The sequence below is a fragment of the Monodon monoceros genome, unplaced genomic scaffold (genome assembly GCF_005190385.1).
Source record: "Monodon monoceros isolate NGI ecotype Baffin Bay Population unplaced genomic scaffold, NGI_Narwhal_1 Super_Scaffold_18, whole genome shotgun sequence".
Classification (NCBI taxonomy): domain Eukaryota; kingdom Metazoa; phylum Chordata; class Mammalia; order Artiodactyla; family Monodontidae; genus Monodon; species Monodon monoceros.
In genome coordinates this window covers 138329372-138354463 of record NW_021703774.1, presented here as the reverse complement: position 1 = coordinate 138354463, position 25092 = coordinate 138329372, and the positions used below count along the sequence as shown (strand labels likewise).

General features: G+C 42.7%; 1 pseudogene; it reads right to left on the bottom strand.

Annotated features, from left to right (window-relative positions):
- Window positions 1–1484: 1484 nt before the first annotated feature.
- The window catches only part of LOC114897978, a 33727-nt pseudogene continuing 10119 nt past the window's right edge, over window positions 1485–25092 (bottom strand).

Genomic DNA, 25092 nt, shown 5'->3' with positions numbered 1-25092 from the left:
CTCCGAAAGACAGACTCATGAATTCTTCAAGAGCTGGTTCAAAATTACTTCCTTCGTGAACTCTTCCCTGAAAGCACCAGTCAGAGTTTTGTTCATTCTTTTAACTAATATTTATTGAGCACCTATGATGTTCCAGACCTAAATTTGTAGCCCTGTGCTATCATATGATAATTGTGTCTGGGCTTGACTCTCCAGCTAGACTGGGATTAATTTTTGGTGTAGTCCTAGTAAAATAAAGGAAGGAAGAGTCAGCGTTTAATCCTCACAGCTGAGTTTGCAAATGTGAAAAATGAGACACAGAAAATAACTCCCACAGGCAAGTTAGATTACTTGCCTAAGGTAATACAGCTGATAAGTGAGTAGGGCCAGGAATCAACAATGGTCACCTTGAACACCTGGCAGCCACATTAGCTTCTTATGAAAAGGCTGTCACGCTTTGTGCAGCTACTTGTTTGTATGTTTATTTTTTGAGAAAATTTTTAAAAGAGGAAAATTACTTTATGATTTTTTTTGTTAAAAGGGTATTTTTTCCATGTGAGACTTGCCTACTATCTGTACTCAGTCGTAATAGATATTTACTCACTCATTCAACAAACAGCCTAATGCAATGGAAGGATAATCTTTGGAACCAGACAAACTTGAGTTCAGATACGGGTCCCACCCCTTACTGGTTATTTGACCCTGAGCAAGTGACTTGCCTCCTTTTAGCAGTTTCTGCATCTGTAAAAGGAAGATAATAATGGTATCCTCTACAATGGCTGTTCTGAGGATTAAATGAGCACATTGCAGCAGTTGCTCAAATTTATAGGAAAGTGCTTTGTGATCTGTAAAGAGCTATGTGAATGCATATAATAATATAGTGAGCCGATGGTACAGAAAGGATAACTATAAAACCAGCAAACCTGCAAACAAGTAATAATTAATTTAAAATTACTGCACAAAACAGCAGAGAAGCAAAAGGAGTTTCACAAAGTATCTTTGTTTATGTTAGGAGGAAGTCTGATTTTGTTTTTAAGTGCTTGATACACCTGCAAGAAGAAAACATCAAGCATCATCGCCCACAAATACAGCTATCAGAACTGCTCAGTAAATACTAAATAATACAGATTTACATCTGTAATAACATCACTGGATATACTGGAATAAGTTGAAAGTGAGGCTCAGGTTTATACAGAGGCTTTTTTACTGTCAATTATTTTATAAATACCATGATAATGGTAAGTAGTAATAGCTACTATTTGTTGACTGTCTTTTTATATCAGGCACTTTGTACACATAGCTAATTTAATCCTTACAGCAGCCTCATGAAACAGGAATTATCGCTCCCTTTCCATTGACAAGAGAAGCCTCAAGAAGTGATGGGACTTTCCCAAGGTCCTACAGAGCAAAGGAGATGGGATATAGAAATCCAAATTCAATGTTCATTCAGAGAGAGCAAGTAATTTTGCTCCCCAGACTTTGCCAAACCATGAACATTCTACCTTTTAAGCAACATCATTTGCCTCTGAGTAGTAACCACTTGTTACCCAGTTATGGTTCATCCTCTGATCAACATGGACTTCTACATTTTTACCCAGAAATGCTCTTTCATCATCATCTTCCTTCAGCTGCCTGTAATTTCCTGGGTCCTCAGCAGAATCCTCTTCACTTCCCTCTTCAATTCCCCAGATGTCATCTTCCCTTTCTTCCTCCTTTTCCTTTTTCTTCTTGGCCTCTTTTTCCTGTTTTCTTTTTTCCATTTCTTTGTACAGTTCTCTCCATTGCTTCTCTATGTCCTGTTTAGAGTATGGAATTTCAAAATAATTTACAGATGGTATAAACAAAGATAACTCACTTTAGAAATGTCTGGCATCTTCCCACACTCTTAAAGATTTCTGGTATGGTGTTTATTTACCTATAAATTTTCAGTATGTGTGGGGTGGAGAGAAGTGTGTGTGTGTGTGTGTGTGTGTGTGTAATTTGTTCATAAATAAAATTGGTTCAGATTCAACACACATCTACTGAATGCCTACAGTATTGCTAAGCATGGTATGAGACAGTCTACACACATTATTTCTATTCCTTACAGCAGTGTATGAGGTGTTACTGCTCCCACCTTCTAGATGAGGAATACGAGATTCAGACTGATTAAATCAGTTCCCCAAGCTATATAGCGAGTGAGTGGTAGAACTAGAATTAGAAACCAGGTTTTCTGGTTCCAAGTCTGGTCCTCTTTCTGCTATATCACAGTAAAACAACCTTTATGGAACTCTTTGAATTTGCTTTTGAACTGTAGCCAGTACAAGTTTGCAGTCAGAAACGGGACTTCTGAGTTCTCTAATGTGTTCATCCAGGTGCTAGAATTTGATCCTTAGAGCTATCTTCATAAATTTTACTACTCAGAGGGGCCTTAAAGAAAGGACACAGTCCTTGGGACTTCCCTGGTGACACAGTGGTTAAGAATCCGCCTGCCAATGCAGGGGACATGGGTTCGAGCCCTAGTCCAGGAAGATCCCACATGCCGTGGAGCAAATAAGCCTGTGTGCCACAACTACTGAGCTTGCGCTTTAGAGCCCACGAGCCACAACTACTGAGCCCTTGTGCCACAACTACTGAAGCCCACGTGCCTGGACCCCATGCTCTGCAACAAGAGAAGGCACTGCAATGAGAAGCCCGCGCACCACAATGAAGGGTATCCCCCACTCGCCGCAGCTAGAGAAAGCCCACGTGCAGCAACAAAGAACCAATGCAGCCAAGAATTTAAAAAAAAAAAAAAAAGACACAGTCTAAACTCCTCTAGGGCTTTAATCCTCACCTAGAGAATCTGGTGGTCTTCTACCCAGACCTGGGGGACAAAGCTAGATTGAGAACCTGCATGCCCAGTAGGATAGGGCCTTCAACAATCCTAGTGGGAGCAAGTGCTTGACATCTTGTGTTTCCCACGTTATTCCCACATTCTCTCTTTCAATCAGGCCTTCATTTTCTTATGCCTGGAAAGCACTGGCTACAGTTAATGTCTCTATTTCTTCACTTCCCTCTCGCTGCTCTACTCACTGATCTGTTTCCAACCTCCGATCCTTACCAAAACAGTTCTTGCCAAAGGCAACAAAAGACCAACTCTACCAACTCCTCAAGCCCACCTGGACCTATAACAACATGTTAAACCATTTCCTTTTCATTAGACCTCAACCAACTCATATCTTCCCTTTCCTGCTTTCTCTATTTTTATGTGATTACTCTCTTGCAAACATCCTCAACTCCTTTGCCCTTCCCTCCCTTAGTTGGGCAAATCTTCAAATCTGGTTAAATCCAACTTGCCAGGCCTGCACCTAAGCAGAGAAAATGGCTAGAGAAAATAGTAAAAACAGATTGTTCTCATTTTAAACTCATTAAAACTAAACTCAAAAATTAACTATAGTCCAATATAAAAAAATTTTTTTTAAATGCCAAGACATTTGACAATTAAAAAAAAAAAACCAAAAACTAAACTCAAGTGAGCCCTTAATGCTAACTGATGAGCCTATTATATTTCTGTGGTTGGTTCACTCTCCTTCTCCTTTTCCCCTGGAGCAATGTTGGGCTAGCAAGACTTTCTCAGAGCTGCACTGCACTTGACTATAATTCCTACCCAATTCTCCTTTTCCTCTCTCCTTTCACAGGTACCTATTCCTGCACCCTCTACCCTTCATCTTTCCCAGGCATTACCCCCAATAAATCGCCTACATTTCTAACACCATCTTGGTGTCTGCTTCCCAGAGAATACAACTACATATACTCCCACCACCAAATCTACCCATCTGCCTATATTTATTCTTATATAGTCATTCTTTATTCCTGTGATTATGGATAAAATATCCATATTCCTATGGAAAGCCAACCCATCTTCTTGGGCACTAGATGTCATCCACTCTCATATTCTCAAAAACAGTGTTCTAGAAATTCTCCTCTTTCTCTCCTATATTGTTTTTTCTCTTTATTGTATCATTCCCATTAACATACAAGCAGGCAGGAAGATCTACTGTATATAAAAAAAATTCTTGACCAACATTTCCCTTTACCTACCACCCTACTCTCTCTACACTTATTACAGCAAAACTCCACAAAAGACTAGCTTATACTTGCTGTCTCTAGTTTTTCTCCTTCCATTCTTTCTTGGACCCATTTTTTTCCCCTATACGTCTCACTGAAACTGCTCTTGTCAGAGTCACCAATGAACCCCATGTTATTAAATTCAGTGGTCCATTCTCAGTCCTCATCTTTCTTGATCATTCAATACAATTGATCACTCCTTTCCCCCTTAAAATACTTTCTTCACTTGGCCTACAGGATAATGTCCTGGTTCTCTTCCTACCTCGCCGGCTACCCTTTCTGTTTTGTTTGCTGTTTCCACTTTATCTCCCTGATCTCTAACTATTGGGGTGCCCCAAGGCTCATCCTCAATAACTCCATCCTTCTGGTCATTGGGGTCAAAAACCTTGGAGCCATCCCTCTTTACTCCAACCCATATTTTGTATCTAATCCATCACCCTTTTGAGTTTAACCTTCAAAATGGATCTAGAATCTGAGCATTCCTCTACCTCCACCACTACCACTCGCTTCTGCCTTTGTTCCCCTATAGTCCTTTTTCCTTCGTATAGACTTTTGCAATGCAGCAGCCAGAGTAACATCTTAATCTATGAGCCAGTTCATATCACTCCTTTGCTAAAAATGGCTCCAATGGCTCCCCATTTTACTCAGGGAAGTGGCCCCAACTACTCTCATTCTTTCTCACTCAGCTCTAGTCACACTTTACTTCTTACTCTTTCTTAGACAAGCAAGTTATGCTTCTACTTCAGGGACTTTGCATTTGCTGTTCTCTCTACCAGAAGGCTCTTCTTCCCAAACATCTGCGTGGTTTGCTCCTTACTTCCTCCAAGTCTCTTAAATGTTGTTTACTCAACAAAGCCTCTCCTGACCAAAGAGCAAAACCCCCATGATGACAGCCCTCTCTATTGCTTTATTGTTCTCTGTAGTTTATCTTTCCATCTCATGCATATATATTTACTTCTTTATATGTTTCTTGTTGGGCTCCCCTGACTGAATGTAAGCCCCATGAGGGCAGAAACGTCTCTGTTTTATTTCACTGGTATATCTCTAACAACTACAACAGTGCTTTGAACAAGCACTCAACAAATATTTGCCAAGTGAATATATAGGTTAATAATAATAAGTACCATGTATTGAGCACTTACTATATGCCAGGAACTTAAAAGATAATTGGTATCATCATTCCCAATTTATAGATGAGGAGACTGAAGATCAGAGACGTTAAACAACTTGACCAAGGTTGTACAGCTAGTAAGTAATGGAGCCTGGATTTGAACCTAAGCAATCTAGCTCTAAAACTCATGCTCTTGACCAATATGTAATATTTCCTCAATAAAACAATATTAGAGGACTTCCCTGGTGGCGCAGAGGTTAAGAATCCGCCTGCCAATGCAGGGAACACGGGTTCGATCCCTGGTCCAGGAAGATCCCACATGACGTGGAGCAACTAAGCCTGCGCGCCACAGCTACTGAGCCTGCACTCTAGAGCCCACGAGCCACAACTACTGAGCCCGTATGCCACAACTATTGAAGCCCGCGCGCCTAGAGCCTGTGCTCTGCAACAAGAGAAGCCACCGCAGTGAGAAGCACGTGCACTGCAACAAAGAGCAGCCCCCGCTCGCCGCAACTAGAGAAAGCCCACGCGCAGCAACGAAGACCCGACGCAGACAAAAATAAATAAAATAAAAAAATTTATTTTAAAAATAACAGTATTAGATGATAACCTCAAAGTAAAAACAAAACAAAACCAGACTAAGAAGTGTAAAAAGTCTAATTTTTATTTTTTCCATGATGACTGTGTCAATGCTTCTTTGAAAATGCTAAGTATCAAAGTTCTCTCAAAAATTTCTTTTTTGGGACTTCCCTGGTGGCACAGTGGTTAAGAATCCACCTACCAATGCAGGGGACATGGGTTTGAGCCCTGGCCTGGTAAGATCCCATATGCCACAGAGCAACTAAGCCCGTGCACCACAACTACTGAGCCTGCGCTCTAGAGCCCGCAAGCCACAACTACTGAGCCCACATGCCACAACTACTGAAACCCGCGTGCCTGGAGCCTGTGCTCCTCAACAAGAGAAGCCACCGCAATGAGAAGCCCGAGCACTGCAACGAAGAGTAGCCCCCCCGACTCGCCGCAACTAGAGAAAGCCACGCACAGCAACGAAGACCCAACACAGCCAAAAATATAGATAAATAAATAAATAAATTTCTTTTTAATGCCTGTGCTTTGCTGGTGCTCTAACCATGAGCCTTGTCTGCCTTTTGGGTAATCAAGCATTGGCCACAAACCTGCTTGAATGGCCCAGAACCAGGAGGTCTGGATGAAGGGTGGCACCAAGAAGAAGCCATTGTCCTAAGTATCACTCCACCCATAAAATAGTTCTAGGAGAGCAGGGAAACTGGTAAACAGCACTAACATCTTGCTTCCTTCTCCAAGTCATCCATCAGAAATGGGTTCAGTGGCTCCCTTCTAGATCACCACACTGTGAGCAGGGAGTGTGACACAGAAGGAGTGTGCATTCTAACTCAACAAGTTAAAGGCTGCATGTGACCTTGTACAGTTTATCTATACTCTATGAATCTCAATTCCTACATCTGAAAAACGGGAATAACAATACCTGTCTTGCTGGTTTGTTTTAAGGGCTTAGTGGGAAGACTTTTGGAAAGTGGTCATAGAGTCAAGTACAAGGTCGTAGATGTCCAATGAATACAAGTTCTTTATCCTGCCTCTCAGGGCCATTCAACCAGCAAATGAGACAATGACTGTGAGACTGATTTTTTTTTTTTTTTTTTTTTGCGGTACGCGGGCCTCTCACTGTTGTGGCCTCTCCCGTTGCGGAGCACAGGCTCCGGACGCGCAGGCTCAGCGGCCATGGCTCACGGGCCCAGCCGCTCCGCGGCATGTGGGATCTTCCCGGACCGGGGCACGAACCCGTGTCCCCTGCATCGGCAGGCGGACTCTCAACCACTGCGCCACCAGGGAAGCCCGAGACTGATTTTTTAAATGCAGAGAACAGGGCACAACTGAAGAGTCAGACACCTGGAAATCCAAGGGAGGGAAAATCTTACTTTTCTTATTCCCTAGGTCTTATTTCCAGCCTCTTCTGCAAACTCTTCATTATTTGTAAGAAGGAAATTGTCAAAGATGCAGCCTGATTTCACCTGTTGAAATGAAAACAATGGGATTATTAGAACTAGGTCAAAAGACTTTAAAAAATCAACTGGAAGCTTTGCTAAATGCAGATTCCCAGGCCACAGACCCAGAGATTTTAATCAATAACTGAGGTGGAGTGAGGGAATACAAAGATGATTAAGAGCACAGAGGGTCCAGAATGCTGTACCACCTTAGCTGATCTGCTCTAGAAAGAAGTTATGTTACTGTTTCCCAAGGTTCTGTGTTCTCCAAGCCTGTGACCACTCTTTCAGAGGGTTGTGAAGAAATTTTCATCATTCTGCTAGGCTCCAAATTGCTGTCCAGTGGCTCTTGCCCCAGCTCAGATTGACAGTCTCTGCTGCCACTTATAGATGTCCTTTTTAAGGTTCTCTCCTCAATATAATCAGAAAAACTAAAATAATACGGGGAAAAGAAAAGGTTCAAGAAGAAGTGCAAGCATAATTTAGATTCTCTACCATATTTCTCTATTTTCTTAAAATAACATATTTAATATTTACAATTAAAGAAAAGGATGAATCAAGTCAATGGTATATAATAATTTCAGTGTTTATTAATGATAAAGGAACAAAATAGAAAGAGCAGCAGTCATGGAGTCAGACAGACCAGCTCAACCACATACTAGCTGTGTAACTTTGGGGAAGTTACTCAACTCCTCTGAGCCTATTCCTTCATAAGTGAAGTATTAAAACTAACTCACTTGAAGTGTTGTCATGAGCATTAGAAATAATATATGTAAAGCACAGTGTCTAGCAGATAACAGTCATTCGATAAATGATAATAGTTATTATCAGAACTTTTCATTATCTGGATATGTTTCAAAAGAAACAAAAGGAGAGTCATTCTGGATTTTTTTGCTTTAGCATTATATGTTAAATAAATCAGCAAGTTAATTGTGTGAGAGCCGTTGTGTGACCACGAGAAAGTTTGCAGCATGAGTTTATCATGTGTCTTTCCTCTAGGGTTTGAAAAATGTTTTGTTTTGTTTTGGTTTTTTTAAATAAGAAAGACTTTTATTTGGCTTACATCATCCCCCCAACCCTGCCTTCAGCAGAAAAATAAATGACAAAATAGCCACTTTGAATAAAGATCGTTAATTTCCTCTGAGCCATTTAAAAAATTGGTTCTAATAATTCCTTATGCAACTTTATGATTTTTTTCTTCGGGATTTTTTTTCTTTTTGTGAGTTGGGATTTATTTTTTGTTTTGTTTTTTTTCTTTTTGAGCTGTCAGCAGTCTTGGTTAGGGAACTGCTCATTTTTTGGCTCTTCCATTTTTTCTACTCACAGGAGAAATGTTTCCAATCTTCCCTGTTCTCTTTGGTGCTCACTTACCCCCATCCCCCCTACACTAAACTCCTGGCTCTGCCTCCAACTGAGAATCAGGACATGAGGGCCAGTCCTGCTTCCTACAACTCACTAGTGGAGGGACTTTCGTTTATTCATATCTCTTCTGTGCCTCCACGTTTTTATCTGGAAAATGGAAGAAAATATAATTTCCCTGCTTTCTTCTTACAGTTCTCAGGAGAAAAGAATATGTGAGAAAGAGCTTTGTGAGACTGTAAAGCCTAAAAAGTTAATTCACTGAAAGTTACCTGGTTTCCTGTGATGTCCCACTTGAATCATAAAATGGAAAGAGTATAGGTTTTGGCACTTATTAGCTATGGGATCTTGACAAGTCAAGTCACCTCTCTAAGCCCTCCACTTCCTGGTCAGTAAAACGGAGATGATAAGCCCTACCCTCCAGCCCCACAGGCCTGTGACACAGACCACATGACCTAAGGAATGTCAATTGCTTTGCATTATGGCTGTTAGGCTATATTCATTGCATTTTGTGTCACTACTCCTTCAAAGATCATAAGGAGTCCCAAAGCTAAGAGAAAGAATTTTCTTGTTCACTGCCATCTCCTCCTAGCCTCTGTCCTGATCAAAGAATGCAGTATCTTCTGCCTAAGGAAAAAAAAAGGAAAGAAAAGAAAAGGGACTGTGTATGGGAGTGTAGGAACAGAGAACAGGATGGGTCAGGGACTAAGCAGGAAGATTAAGCAGCTTACTAGGCTAGGACCTGATGCAGAGGGCGATGGACTCACAGAGCATCTGGAACCCCGGGTTGGTGCAAGGCAGGTGAGAGAATCCCAGCCCATCTCTATGCTGAGAGTCTCTAGGCTTTTCCAGTGAGGTGCAGGGACCCTGTGATAAACTGGATGTGTTGGTTTGGCTGAGTGGGTAGGGTGGAGTAGGACTTGGGAGTGCCAGACCCAACTAGAACTTAAAAGGAAAGGATGCCTGCAAGGGTGATGTCAGCGTTGTACAGAACTGTATCACAAGACAAAAAAAAAAAAAAAAAAAAAAGAGATAATGCTGGAGTTTCAGAAATGTAGTCTCTCAGGATTTGTCCCAGACCTGCTGGATCAGAATCTGCATTTTATTAAGATCTGAGTGGTTCATACGCATGTTAAAGTTTGAGAAACACTCCTTCAGCATGGTTTAAATTCTCAAATAGAAAGGTTTGCCTACTTGAGGAGGAAGATAGAACTCAGAGCAATTAGTGTCAAATAATTTTTAAATTTTGTATATGAACAAAGAAACTGTTTAAAGTGTGTGCCTTAATGTTTTCAGTGGAAAAAAAAAAACCAATGCATTTTAAGGAAACAATCAGATTAGGCATATTAATATGACCACATATTTTTTCAAGATGTAGAAAGTTCCTATTATTTATTAAAAAGGGACAACTGGAAAAAAAAGAGATAACAATGGGAATTTGTACAAACTGTATCCACATTCTTCAGATAAAAAAGGAACAAAAGAAGGACATATGTCTCTCTTCTTCCTTCTCTCCTGAACCCCTACTATGCACATGGTAATTTACATACATCATCTCCTTACACTTGTGTGCTGGCCTCACTGAGCCAGGAAAACAAGAATGTCAAAGTAAATAAATAAACCAAGAAAGCTTAAAATTGGGGGTGTCTGTTCAAGAGACCTTTAGCAGCCTTGAACTGTAGAAATCACTGGTCAGAGACAGAGATTTCACTGGCTGTAGAACATTCCAGGATACACCCAAGGATAAGTGGCTGCAGTTTCTAGAGGCTCTATTGTACGGTGGGTGTAATCAATAAACAAGGACTTTACGGGCTGACAGACCTTTGAATCCTGTCTCTCCCATGCACTAGCTGTGTGCTCTTGGGCACATCATGTGACATTTCTGATTCTCAATTCTCTCAAACATAATACAGGGTAATAATAAGGGATATTAATGCTCACTTCCCCTTCCTCTCCAAGGGAATTCCAAGACTATGTATTGATAGGTTGCAGTTTCCAAGAGGCCTCCTGGGCTAAAGCTTTCACTCTGAGGCAGGCACTTGAGGTGCTCTCTTTCTCCTGAGCTGGGAAAGAATCCTCGCATTTTCAACATCAGGTCTCATTGGAAGAAAACAACTCTGTGAAGGCCTGAGTATCTGAGCCCTCCTCTCTTCCTTCAAATCAGAGCCAGGAAAGGTAACTGGCAGAGAAGAGGGAGGCTAGGTCAGGATTTGTCATCATGGCTGGGACAATCAGTCCCAACTTCTATCTGGGGATTTTAATATTTCAAAGCTTTACCACATCTCTGATTCCCTTTTATTTCCAGAACTACCCCAAGATTTACAGAGGACCGGCCTAGCAGTATAAAGTATTGGAACACTGAATCTAGCCTCAGAAAGGCCTGCATTCAAATTCCAGCTATTCTGCTTACCAGATGTGTCTTCAGGCAAGTTAGCTAACTTTGCTGAACGTCAGTTTTCACATTTAGAAGTAGGAGATTTCATAGTGAGAGTTAAATGGCACTTGCAAAGTCTCTGAAATAGTGCTTGGTACATGGTAGAGACTCAATTAATTTTAGCTATTATAATTATTAGGATGAATATAATTAATCCCATTTTAAAGAGGAACAGTTTGAGGTTTAGAAAGGTCAAGACTCACTCAAGTTTTGTAATTTCCAGCCTGAAGCTCTTTCTACTTTGTAGAACCTTTAGAGGGACTGTTCTTCCCTGGCTCTGAGCCCAGAGAGATTTACCCGCCAAAGGTCCAGGCCACGGACACTAATGTTATAATAGTGACAAATGGCTGGGTCGGGCTTATATTCAGGGTTGTCTATTTCTGGATGAATCCACTCCCCCTGGTAACTGAGATTGTGAATGATCCGAGGTTTACATTGTCCCTAAGCAAAGCACCAAAGAGTGAACATGGCATTAGTATTTTTCCATTCTTCTCATGCAATCAGAAAGATTAATCAATTAGGCATAAGGATTCAGAGCAGGATTCCTTGAGCTTCTCTCCCTTTCTTTGAGCTAATGCACAAGACTCTTCCAGGTTCCCCTTTCTTTTTTTTTTTTAAAGAAGATGTTGGGAGTAGGAGTTTATTAATTAATTAATTAATTTTTGCTGTGTTGGGTCTTTGTTTCTGTGCGAGGGCTTTCTCTAGTTGTGGCAAGCGGGGTCCACTCTTCATCGCAGTGCGCGGGCCTCTCACTATCACAGCCTCTCTTGTTGCGGAGCACAGGCTCCAGACACACAGGCCCAGTAGTTGTGCCTCACGGGCCCAGCCGCTCCGCGGCATGTGGGATCCTCCCAGACCAGGGCTCGAACCCGTGTCCCCTGCATTAGCAGGCAGATTCTCAACCACTGCGCCACCAGGGAAGCCCCCAGCTTCCCCCTTTCTACCCAGAGGGATATGAACAAGGTAGCAGAGACCCATTCTGAGCCTGGTCCCAGCTCTCTGCATAAGTTTGTTCATGATGTTAAGAAAATGTAGCTTCACAGGGAACCACCATCTAAGGACTCTGGACTTGGGGCCATTCTCTTCCTGGTGTGCAGTGTAGGAAACTGTGACCAAATAAAACAATGTTTCAGTCAGTATTATCTCTGGAGCATTTGATAGTTGATTCCTTTAGTTCCCTCTCATTTCTGACATGAGGTCAGGACTTAGCCCTTAAAAAGAGGTTCCCCCACCCTCCCCCAACATGCCTGGCTCATTCATGTCCTACCCTTCCCCTTTCTGGACCACTTCTGAGACTTCCGGTTCCTGACCCCAGACCCATTTCCTGTTTTGATCATGTTCCTTTGACTGATTTCCACCACTCCGGACAAATCCCTTGCCTAGGGCTCCCTGGACCTCTGCCTCCCAGCATCAACCTTGACCACCTTCTCCCAGATAGGCACAGCCCTGAGAACATGGCCCAAATGAGGCTACAGTCTTATGGAGAAGGGGAAAGGAGGAAGATGACCACAGGATCTCAGAGGTTCTGCTCTGTAGATTAAAATTTACATCTCTTCTCTCTTATTTCTCATACCGATTGGCAGGAGAGACCCCCTCACCTTATACTTCAGGTTTGGTATCAGGGGACCTTCCCACTCCCCATTCATTGCCTCATTCCAGTCGTCTGGCTTCCGGGTCTGGGATGTATTCGAAGTCTTCCCAGTCCTAAAACAAAATGTTCCTCCATGAGTGCAGATGGGTGGGCCGGTATGAAACAGGTACAGAGTACAGTAGGGTTGGACCTGGCGCCCTACCCCTGCCGCTCTCCTGTCCTCACCCCTGTGAAAGCCCAGCTCAGGGCTCTGCAAACAAACCCAAAACATACAGCAGAGAAAAAGCCTTTAAGCAACTCCAGTGCCTCCTCATATTCTCTATCCTTCTGACCTTGACTACTTTAAGCTCAAATAAGATGGGAATTTCCCTTATCCTGGCCCTCTCCCTTCCCCAGTTTTGTGCCCCGATTGTCAGAACAAGTCTTCTAGTCTGAGTCCCTCTTCCTGAAGGCCTCTCTTAGTGACTTGCCTTGTACCCCAGCATGCTCTCAGATCTGTATCAGTCCTCTCTTGTACCCCAAGTCCCTTCTATTTCCTAAGACAGAGCTCCAAGTCATGGCCTGAACTAACGTTCATATTTCTTCTGCTCTGGAGCCTCCAAAGTTTTGCTCTATCTACCTGGCAGTTCACCTTGGTGCTGACCACTTCCCAGATTTACTAAAGGCTTTGCTGCCAAGCCCACTAGACTCACAGTCATTCAGTAGCATGAAGTTCCCTAGTTCCTGGGATGCCTCAGCTGTTTTGTGGTTCCTGAGACATTAACAGTCAGCATCCTCTCCTGGGGGCTATAGACTTGATAGAGCCCAGCCTATCTAAGTAGTCTCCACCTTCTCCAGGTCTACTCAACAGGGAGCATAGAGGCGTGCAGCCTCTCCCCTCTCCCCCAGGCCTTGATCCAACCCTGACTACATCAGGTGCATGGTCCACACCAGGAGGGAGAGTCTATGGTTAGGCTTGCTGCCCTGAGCCTGCCTGCTGGGTCTGGAAGTAAACTAGTCCCTAATTCTCCCAGGGTGCTGAAGATCCAGACACTGCTTGATCATCTGCCTTAATTCTCTGACTACACCTCCCTCTCCCTGGGTTTGGAGCCCATTGAATCTCCCTGCACACGGCTGGGCCACTGCCCACCTCTCTACAGGCCTCTCCTTACAGAATGGATTCCAGTTGCTGGGTGCCATGCTGCTCCTTGCTGAACCCTGAGCATCTCCTCTGCATGCGGGTGAATCTGCTCTGACCTCAGGAGCAGCAGCCCAGCAGGTGAGGCCCTCCATGACCTGGCTCCAACAGACCATTCCACCTCATCTTCCATCACTCTCTACCTTGAACTTTATGCTCCTAAAATACTAAACTGCTGTTTTCAGTTCTTTACATAACCATGTTACTTTCCACTTAACTGATGTGCCTGAGAACTCCTGCTGTTCTCAGGGTCTGGAATATTTTTCCTCCAACTCAATTTCCCTTGCTGTAATGAATTTACTGTTTGACATTCAGTACATGATTAACACATAAATGCCATGTATTAAGAACTTATTATGTACCAGGCATTAAATTATGTATATTAGCTCATTTAATCGTCACAACAACCTTCACATATAGGTATTATAATAATCCCTGTTTGTGAAATTTCACAGCAGTTATATTCCTTGCCCAAGGTCTAACCGCTTATAGGTGGGGTTTTGCAGTTAGTAAATGGTGGAGCTCGGATACAAACCATATCTGTCTGACCCCAAAGTCTATGTTTCCAATCCCTAGGTTAACCAAATCACTGAAGCATGCCTCCTCCTTCCCAGAACACCACCTGCACCCCAACTCTGCCTGAGTTAGGATCCTGTTTGGGGCTCCCACAGGATTTGGCTTCCCTGACTCTCACCATTAATTACACAATGTGACGTGCATCTATGTACTTGTCTGTATCCCTCACTAGATTCTGAGTCCCAGGAGGATTCTCAGTCCCTGGATTGTTCTATTCATAGCTGTATCCAGTACAGCTTTCCAGTGAATGATAATGAACCAGTGAGTATGTTCCACATGTTTCCCATATCAATAACTTTGGAATCAAAGAGATCCAGGTTCAAATGTTGGTTCTAATGTATGTGTGCCTGGGCAAGTCACTTCATTTTTTAAGCATCACTTTCCTTGTCCTGATAGAGGCTGCTAACAGGGGCAGTAAATCCTCAATAAACGTGAGGTACTTCCCTCTTCCCTCCATGCCTCTCTGGATACCAGTATTTAGCTGGACACCTCCTTGAGGGAAAGATGCTCCCTGTTTCTGCTCCATTGTTTCTAGCTTCCTTTGCCCATGCCCACAGCTAAGACCCCCTCCTGCTTCCCAGCGAAACACCTCACCTCAGGTTTCTTATCCTCAGGATCCTTTATTTGTAGGCATTCATCCCATTTCCTTGGTTTCCTGGCATAGGGGGCTTTTATCTTCCTGGGAGGCAAGAAGTCCCAGTTGTCCTCCAGGTCCCCAGCTGCTACTTGCCAGTTGTCAATTTTGACCTCATAAGTAGCATTGGGGCGAATAATCAGAGCGTACAGGTGAGTGTCTTTATTGATCTAGAAAGGGAATGAGGAATATTTCAGTCCCCTGTTGGACCTCAAGCATTAAATGCACCATCTAAAACAGACCCTCAGTTCCTAAATGTCACTTCCCTCATAGTCACAAACACACTTTACCACATCCCTCATCCCATTTCTCTGGTTAACCCAAAAGAGACTTTGGGTCTCATTCTCCTGAGTACACACTCCTCTGGTCTCACCTAGTTCCCATCCTTCCTTTCATCACAGCTCTGGTCATTCTTTGATCTTGTCTGTTTTTCTGTCTGTCCCACTAGACTCTGAGCTTCTCAACTGCAGGGATCATTTCTGACTCATCTGTTATATCTGCAGGTCCCAGCACAATGCCTACCCTGAGTAGGATCCCAGGGAGTCTGTGCACAGTCCTGCTAGGGAAGGACTTTGCCCCAAACACAAGTTCTCCAATGACTCAGGACCTAGGGCCTTCTCTAGACTCAGTCTCTGCCTCTCCCCTGTGCTCTACTTGTGCCAAACTTCTTGCGGTGCTACTCTTTATCAAGTCTCCTTGACTTTTCTCATGTGATTACCTCTTCTAGTAACTCGATCCTCCCTAAAATTGTCACCTTCCTTTACAAGACCAATTCATGCTCATCATTCAAAACTCAGCACAGTAGAAACCTTCTTTGTGCTTCTCTGAAGCATTTCCTAAGGCACCAGGTTGGGGTCTCCTTTGTGCTCTCACAGACCCCAATCAGACTAGGTAGTCATTCTCCTTTGCTTGACTCTTACCTATACTGGACTCTGAGTTTTGAGAGATTAGAAGCCATGCCTGACTCACTCTATCCCCAGCCCAAGGCCCAGCACAGAGATGGCATTCAGTGATTTCCTGTTGAGTGGCTGATGAAATCCAGCTATTATCCTCCAGCCAACCTAGATCTCTCTAACCCTGATGTTACTAAGGTAAACTCACCACCCATTTCTAAGTCCAGCACTCCCCACCTCCCCCGTCTCTTCCAATATCTAGCAGTGGGGAAGTGGGCCATGGCAAGCATTGTTCCAAGAGATAAGCTTACGTGACTTCCTAGGCTTTCAGACCAATTGCTTCTATGTGAAATCCTGTAATTTACAGCACTTCTCTGGGTCTATTTTCTAATCTGCAAAATGGAGATGATAGTACTTAATTTACAGGGGTGTTGTAAGGATTAAATGAGATAACAAATGCAAAATGGTTATCCTTCCCCCTAGGCTGAAGACCAGCCCTCACACTCACCCTGCGCTTGATGGTCTTGTTGTTCTCATGGTATCTCCCTTGATAATGAGGGATGACTTGTACTTTGTTGTTGCCAAAGCCACAGATGTCATGTCCCAATACATGAATTTACATCACTTTTAGGCAGTTTGCCTGTTTTGTGGCTAAGACAGACATAGCAGGAAAGAGATAGCACATACAAATTTAGGATTATTTGAGGAGAATTTAATAAAGGGACTATTTTAATTCTTTGTTTTGTTTCAGGTTTTTTCTGTTTTTGTTCTTTGTTTGTTTGTTTTTGTTTTTGGCCACACCATGAGGCATTTGAGATCTTAGTTCCCCAATGAGGGATCGAACCTGCGTAAAGGGACTATTGTAAATTGTGGGGGCAGGACATTGAGAAAATATAAGGAATAATGCTATGATCCAGGCTATTCCCAACCCTAAGCTTGAAGGGGCTAGGAGAAGGGGCAGTTACCAAAGCCCAGAAAAAAAAGGAGTTCAGTAGAGAGGGCAGCCAGGAGATAAGCTGTGACCTTCAGTCAAGGGACACAACTCTCCTCCCTCCCTGTGATCTTCTGCCAGGATTCCATTGACCAAACCCAACTGGAAGCCCCTCCTGTGCCAGGCACTTAATACCACGTCATTTAATTCTCACAAGGAGGTATTACTATCTCCACTTTTAGTTGGGAAAATTGTGGCCCAGAAAAGTTAAGCAACTTGCAGAAGTTCAAACAGCTAATAAGTAGCATTGCTGAGCTTTAAGCCCAAGCCTAACTAGAAACAGAGCCTGGGGCTCTTCCTGCTTTGTGAAAGCTTTAGAGGAAACTTGATTTGTGAGTCCAGAGAGCTTAACCTGGAAAAGGCCCAAGAATAGGGGTTTTTTTAAAATATAAATTTAGTTATTTATTTATTTTTATTTATTTTTGGCTGCATTGGGTCTTCATTGCTGCACGCGGGCTTTCTCTAGTTGCAGCGACGGGGGGCTACTCTTCGTTGCAGTGCGCGGGCTTCTCACTGTGGTGGCTTCTCTTGTTGCAGACCGTGGGTTCTAGGCACATGGGCTTCAGTAGTTGTGGCACATGGGCTCAGTAGTGTGGCTCGCTGGCTCTAGAGCGCAGGCTCAGTAGTTGTGGCACATGGGCTTAGTTGCTCTGAGGCATGTGGGATCTTCTCAGACAGGGGCTCAAACCTGTGTCCCCTGCATTGGCCGGTGGATTCTTAACCACCGTGCCACCAGGAAGGTCCCACCAAGAATAGGTTTTAACCTAGTTTTTCTACCTAATTTCCCATGCTATTGCTCTCTGACTATCCTAAATATGTGCCTGCGTGCACCACACACACACACACACACACACACACACACACTCAGTGTGCTCTAGCTACACTGGTCTCATCGTTTTCCTACTTGCATTTGAATTTCATGTCTCTGAGCTTTTGTACACACAGTTTCCTATGCCCAAATTACATTTCCTCTCTCTCCTTTTCTGCTTATTAAAATCTAACTCATTCTTCAAAGAATAATTAATACCTTCTCCAAAAAACCCCCAGGTGGACATGTCATCTTTTGTGATCTCATAACTCCTCATATATACCTTTTTAAAAATATGTCTTCATTCTGCCTTTTAAAAAATGATTCATATGCCTGTGTCCACACCAAGCAGAAGGCAAGAGGGTAGAGTAGAAAAAGCCCAGGCTTTACAGCTAGACAGACTGGGTTCAAAATCTGACTTCCGACTTACTCATCTTGGGCAAATTTCTTGCCTTTGTTTTCTCATCTGTAAAATGGAGATGATAATAGCCCAAACTTGTTGGGCTGTTTGAGCATCAAGTAAATAATTTGAAAGGGAAAAAAATCACATTAAAAAAACCTATTTCCAATTTCCCTACGACAACTACCATGTACATTACAGATATAAGTGCCTTGTGAGAAGGGTAGATTCTGAAAAAAATAGAGATGGGCAGACTCATGTTTTAGACCCCCATAGTGCTTTATTGGTCTACCTAAGAAAGGGATTGAAAAATAAGAAAGAGGGCTTCCCTGGTGGCGCAGTGGTTGAGGGTCCGCCTGCCAATGCAGGGGACACGAGTTTGTGCCCTGGTCCGGGAGGATCCCACATGCCGTGGAGCGGCTGGGCCCGTGGGCCATGGCCGCTGAGCCTGCACGTCTGGAGCCTGTGCTCTGCAGCGGGAGAGGCCACAACAGTGAGAGGCCCGCGTATCGCAAAAAAAAAGAAAAATAAGAAAGAAATTGAAAGATAAGAAAGAGAGTTGAGGGAGAAGGGATTCAGACAGAAAAAGGATGAAGAGGAGGATTTTGGCGAGGGCAAGAGAGAGATCTGGAGCTCCCTGGGAAAAGAAAAATTAGAGAGAATTTTAAGGAAATGTTGGTTTATGATGTGTAGTTTAACCCTTTCCTCTGAATTTGCAAAAACCTTCAGTAAAATCCACATTCTTCACCAATGATTTGGGAGTTGGATTAGTTGCCGTTGTTTCTTGTTTTTTTAAATATCAACCACGTTGAAACTGAGCTAAGTAAGAGCTGGACTGCCCCAAGGAGGGCCAGTATACTGAGGTTACAGATGCAACACTGGATGCACTACAGATGTTGGATAAAGGTGATTTCCCTAACCTTCTGTGCCTTTCTCTCCCAGAGGGCAGGAACCTCCTTCAGAGCACAAAGCCTTATTGTAATAGGTACATTTGAGGGTATCTACACAGTTTCTGATCCCTTTCTCTTTCTCTTAGAAATGGAAAGTGTCTCTCTGTACTGTAGCCTTGTTAATACCATGTGACTCTTCACCTCTATATTAACATTTAGATTTAGAGTTGCTTTTCTCAGGTCTTCTAAGAGTCTTACCACAGAGGGAGGTGGAGCTATCACATTAGAAATTTCCTGTTCCAAAGAATATGAAAAAGAATGTATATGTTAGTATGTGTATGTGTGTATAAAAACTGTATATATATAACTGAATCATTTTGCTGTACAACAGAAATTAACACATGGTAAATCAACTATACTTCAATACAATAAATTTTTTAAAAAATAAATTTCCATCTGAGCCTTTTCTACAACTACAGTGGCTCTCATTAAGACCTCACAGGGCTGACAGCGACTGCTATCAGAGAGCTTACCAAACATGATGTAATACTCAGATTCTGAATGCATATCCTCCTGGTTCAGGGTGTCAGGAAAGAGTTTCACGAACCCACCACCGCAATGGATGCCTTGCTTGTGTTTTACTGAAAACTGAACCACCAAGGTCTCATTCTCATTGCTGAATGGCTTCTTGAACCTGGTGGAGAGGGGCATAAAACTTGGCATCTTTACTGGTCTGGAGACCTGAGAGCAGAGAGCACAGAATCTCTAGATTTAAATACCCTAAGAGCAGTCAGAGAAACCTAGCACTTGGTCTCACCAATCTCTGCTACATTCTTACCTACTGCGTGCCAGGTGACATCCTGGATGCTTTACACACATAATCTTATTCAAGCCTCAGAGCAACCCTGCAAAATTGGTACTATCTTCACTTTTACAAATTAGGAGTCTGAGTCACAGGGAGATGAAGTGACCTGCCTAGGGCCACAATGCTGGTAAGGAACTAAACTGGGATATTTTTTTAAAATGCACCCACTTTATTTTTTTAAATATTTATTTATATATTTGGCTGTACTGGGTCTTTGTCATGGCACAGGGGATCTTCGTTTCCTCATGTGAGATCTTCGTTGCAGCACAAGGGATCTTAAGTTGTGGCATGTGTGATCTTTTAGTTGCGGCGGGCGAACTCTTAGTTGCAGCATGTGGGATCTAGTTCGCTGACTAGGTATCGAACCAGGGCCCCTGCATTGGGACCGCAGAATCTTAGCCACTGGACCACCAGGGAAGTCCCCTAAACTGGGATTTTTATGACATGTTTGACTGATTCTTTCTTTCCCTTATACCATACTGTCTCTGAATTTCAAGAGATACTTAAATACTATTCTGAAGCTTTACAAAACAAGCTCTATTTCTATTAAGACCCCATGGGTGGCCAGAATCAGGCTCTGTCGTGCACAACTGCTGTGGTAGGAAGAGGCCCAGCACAGACTCTTAGAATAAGTAATAATTGTTGCTAACATTTGTTGAACACTTCCTCTTTACCAGGCAATATGTTTCATTCATGTGTATTACTACTCTTAATCCTCATAAAAACCCTATGAGGTGGACCCTACTAATATCTCCACTTTATCATGAAATCATTGAGGCTATTTCACTTGTCCAGAATCACACAACCCATCTATCTAATTCCAGAGCCCCCAACCCAAGACTTTATCTCCTCGTCCAGAGAATATCAGAGCTGTAAGGGGTCTTAGAGCCTTTCTAGTCTAACTACATTACTTTACAGGTGACAAAACCAAGACCCAGAGAGGGAAAGTTACTTATCTAAGATCATATAGTCACAAGTGACAGATACACAAGCCAAATGTCCAGACTTCCAGGCTAGTGGTCTTTTCATTATTTTAAGCTGCTGCCCAGCTTTCTGGTTATGACTCTGTCACTTTAATTCTCTGAGTCTTAGCTTCCTCATCAGCAAAATGTGGATAATTAATCATACCCCAGAGGGTTCCCGTGAAAGTTAAATGGGTAAGAGATGTGAGCAGCACTTTGTAAACTGTCAATATAAAATGCAAGGGACTATCATTATTCATGCTTGGTGAGGGTCCTTCCTTCATGATCCCACAGCTCTTTGTACTTCGTTGGGTCACATTATGTTGCAATTAAGTTTATTTCAGTCTCTTTGAATAATTTTTAAGCTCCTGAAGAGCAGGGGCATCTTTAATATAAAGATCTAAGGGGAATTCCCTGGCAGTCCAGTGGTTAGGACTCTGTGCATTTACTGCCAAGGGCTTGGGTTCGATCCCTGGTCGGGGAACTAAGGTCCCACAAGCCACGTGGCATGGCGAAAAAAAAAAAAAGATCTGGCATAGAGGAAATGCTCAATAAATATGCGTTAAGTTGCTCAGAAGGATCACAGGTGCTGATTCAGATGTCTCTTGAGCATTTATTGCACACCAGGCTCTGTGCTTTAAGCACTTTCATGTCTAATATTACATTAGGAGCTGTCTATATTTTAAAGAGCATGCTTATTTCCCCAAAGACCTCAAGGGAGGCTAGAATAGCCAGAGAAGACTTCATGGAGGGAGGAGTGGGCACAAAGGAAAGAGCACTGAACCCACAGGTAGAAAACCAAGTCTTGAATTTCCACTCTACCAAACTTAGCTGTGTAACCATGTGATTTCCCCCCACACACACGGACGCCCCGGAGCCTCGTTTGTACCCAGAACCCTTTTAGAAAACCAGGAGGTACCTAATGAACCTGAGTAGGATGAGGTGTGGGGAGCAACAACCAAGAAATCAAACTGAGAGTAGAGGACTTCCCTGGTGGTGCAGTGGTTAAGAATCCGCCTGCCAATGCAGGGGACACGGGTTCAAGCCCTGGTCTGGGAAGATCCCACATGCCGCGAAGCAACTAAGCCCATGTGCCACAACTACTGAGCCTGTGCTCTAGAGCCTGCGAGCCACAACTACTGAGCCCATGTGCCACAACTAGTGAAGCCCGTGCGCCTAGGACCAGCTGTCGGCAACAAAAGAAACCACCACAACGAGAAGCCCGAGCACCGCAAGGAAGAGTAGCCCCCGCTCACCGCAACTAGAGAAAGCCCGTGGGCAGCAACGAAGACCCAGTGCAGCCAATAATTAATTAATTAATTTTAAAAACAAACAAACTGAGAGTAGGTGGGCCGCTGTGCAGACTGAGCCCTCAGAAGAGTCACTCAGACAGCCTCCAGTTCTCTTCTCCTCGGGAAACAATTTTCCAGAGTGGATTTAAATGAGACTTTAAATGTTCAAGCCAATTCGTAATTCTCCTCTTTACTAAACATGAAAATGAGATTTATAACAGTAGCCAGGAGAAAGAAGATGGAAAATCACTCCAGAGGACACTCAATGGATTCTATTTATAGGACAGAAGCTTTCTCAGACAAAAAACCATTGCCTAGAGCTCCTCCTTCCCTCCTAATAATTATTTGGCTCTTACAGCAGCCCTGTCTAATGAACATGGCAAATGATGACTATTATCTCCATCTAATATCAAGGCTAAGAGAAATGAAAAGTCTTGCCTAAATTATGCAGCCAGCAAGTCATAGTTCTAGGTCTGTCTGCTCAGTTCTCTATTGTAGCAAGCAGCTCCAGGGGAGAGCAGTATTTGGGGGTTACATAGTGCTTTCCCCTGTTTCGAGTGCAGAGTGTTAAATTCAAAAAATCCTAGGGTTGGGGAAAGCAGTATGGTCCGGGGTAATGAACACAGTCCTGGAGTCAGACCTAGAATCAGGTCTCAGCCCCACCTCTTGCCAGCTGTGAATATAGCCTTGGGCAAATTATTCAACTTCTCTGAGGCCCCCTGAAAAATTGGGAACATAATAGTAACCATCTCATGAAGTTATTAGGAAGATTAATGGGGATAATGTGAGAACTTTTAAGAACTTTTAAATACCTGTTACTCAACAAATACATTATTATTTTTGTGGAGACTTCATTCTTCACATTCTACTACTTCTTTTTATTCTAAGAAAGAGAAGTGAACTGGTAATCACAAATAAAAACAGTTGTATAAAAGTCAGAACTTTCCCAGTAAATTAGTATGTTCTTTTTTTTTGACATCTTTATTGGAGTATAATTGCTTTACAATGGTGTGTTAGTTTCTGCTTTATAACAAAGTGAATCAGTTATACATATACATATGTTCCCATATCTCCTCTCTCTTGCAAGTATGTTCTTAAATTGTAGTAATTACCTTTACCCTATGCTTTGTCTCTGTAAAATTTTCCTGCAGTGAGCTGAAATTTACCATAATCCAGCCTATGTTTAGATTCAACCCATCTTTTTTCCATCCATCTATGGAGTTAAAGAAGAAAAAAAGCAACATATAAAAACGGTTTGTGTTTTTTTAAAGACAATGAAATACAGCCAAGGCTGATCAAGTCTTATGGGAACAGTAACAGAATATCAAAAGGTAACTCCGAACTACTATATAGCACAGGGAACTATACTCATTATTTTCCAATAACCTATAAAGGAAAAGGATTTGAAAAAATATATATGTAGGTACAACTGAATCATTGTGCTGTACGCCCGAGACTAACACGACATTGTAAATCAACTATACTTCAATAAAATAAAATTAAAAGTAAAATAAAATATATTACTCCAGTATTCCTGAAATCCCCCGCACTATCTGATGCCTGAACCCCGCCATTTATGCACTACCATATGATCAGTGTTCCATTAATGCTCTAACCCACCCTCCGCTATGAAAGTGAAATCCTGAAAACCACTACAGGAATGTTTGTTCGAAAGGCATGAGACACTCTCATAAAAGTTGATGGAAAATACGGTTGGGGGCCTGAGCCCTTATACATATTTATGTTTAGTAAAATAAAATAATAAAATTAGCTTACCAGGTAAAGAGATTAGCAATATCATTTTATACTTCTTGAATTAGTAATGATGATATTGAACAATCAATTTCCATTTACCCTTTTTTATTGCTTAAACTTTTTAGACTCTCCTCTGCAGTTTCAAGGAGAGGGTGATAAATTTGTTTTGCTTTGGCATAGATGGCATATAGACAAAGAGGCATTCTTTTTGGGACCTGGCACTCCATCCAAACATTCAGTGCCTCTCTGATTTTATGCCTCAAGAGTTGCTGACTCCCACTTCCTGGACCCACCACAGTCCCAGAGTCATGGGGCAATTTGGCAGCTTGAGATGGAAGAGGCCTTGAGGGTAGCCTTTATTTTGTCTCCTCCCTGCAGCTGAATTTCTCTTTCTCAAATCCGACTACCCAATATCTAGGGTTATTGCCTTAGCTCTGCCCATGAAAACCCCATATCAACATACCTCTAATAACGCCACCCTGAGTTGGCTCTGTTGACTCCTATTACTCAAGTCTAACAACCAACGGCCTCCCTTCCTGAGGCCCAGGGGCTTGCTTTCTCTTGTCTTCCCCTGTCACTCCCAAGATCTTGGTGTTACACAGGCCAGAACGTCTCAGTGATGACCTCACCCATCACTCCTGAGGGAGGGGCCCCAGGAGATTCTTCCTGCCTCAAGTTTGAATGAAATGGATCCTGCTTCCCTGACCATAGCTGACACAATGAAGGGTAAGAATTGATGTCAAAGTCAAAAGATTTGTTATTATGTGTTAGACCCTTGTGTGGCTCCCTGAAAATTTCCCCTCATTTACTCCCATGGATAATGCTTTAAGATAGATATTATTAGTTCCATTTTGCATCCAGTAAGTGGTTCACCTGAGATTTGAACCCAAATCTGTTTGATTTCAAATACTGCCTCTTCTCTGGAAGGAGAGGGGGATGCAGGGAAAAGTGTTATGAAGAGAAAAAGCTTGTGTAATCATAATAATAGCTACTGCTTAGCAGCTACATGTCAGGCATTGTGCAGAGGACCTTACATGCATTATCTCATTGTAGTCCAATAATAGCTCTGTGACAAATGTCCTATTTTTTCCCGCATTCAAAAGATGAGGAGAGTGGAACTCTGAAACTTGTCCAAGAAGAAAGTTTGTAGGTTAGATGAGTAAAGCAGGCTTGGACCCAGGGCTCTGCAACATCAAAATCCGTGCTCTTGATCCCTATACTATACGGCTTCCCATGAAGTCATGTGTGTGAAAAGTCCTTTATAA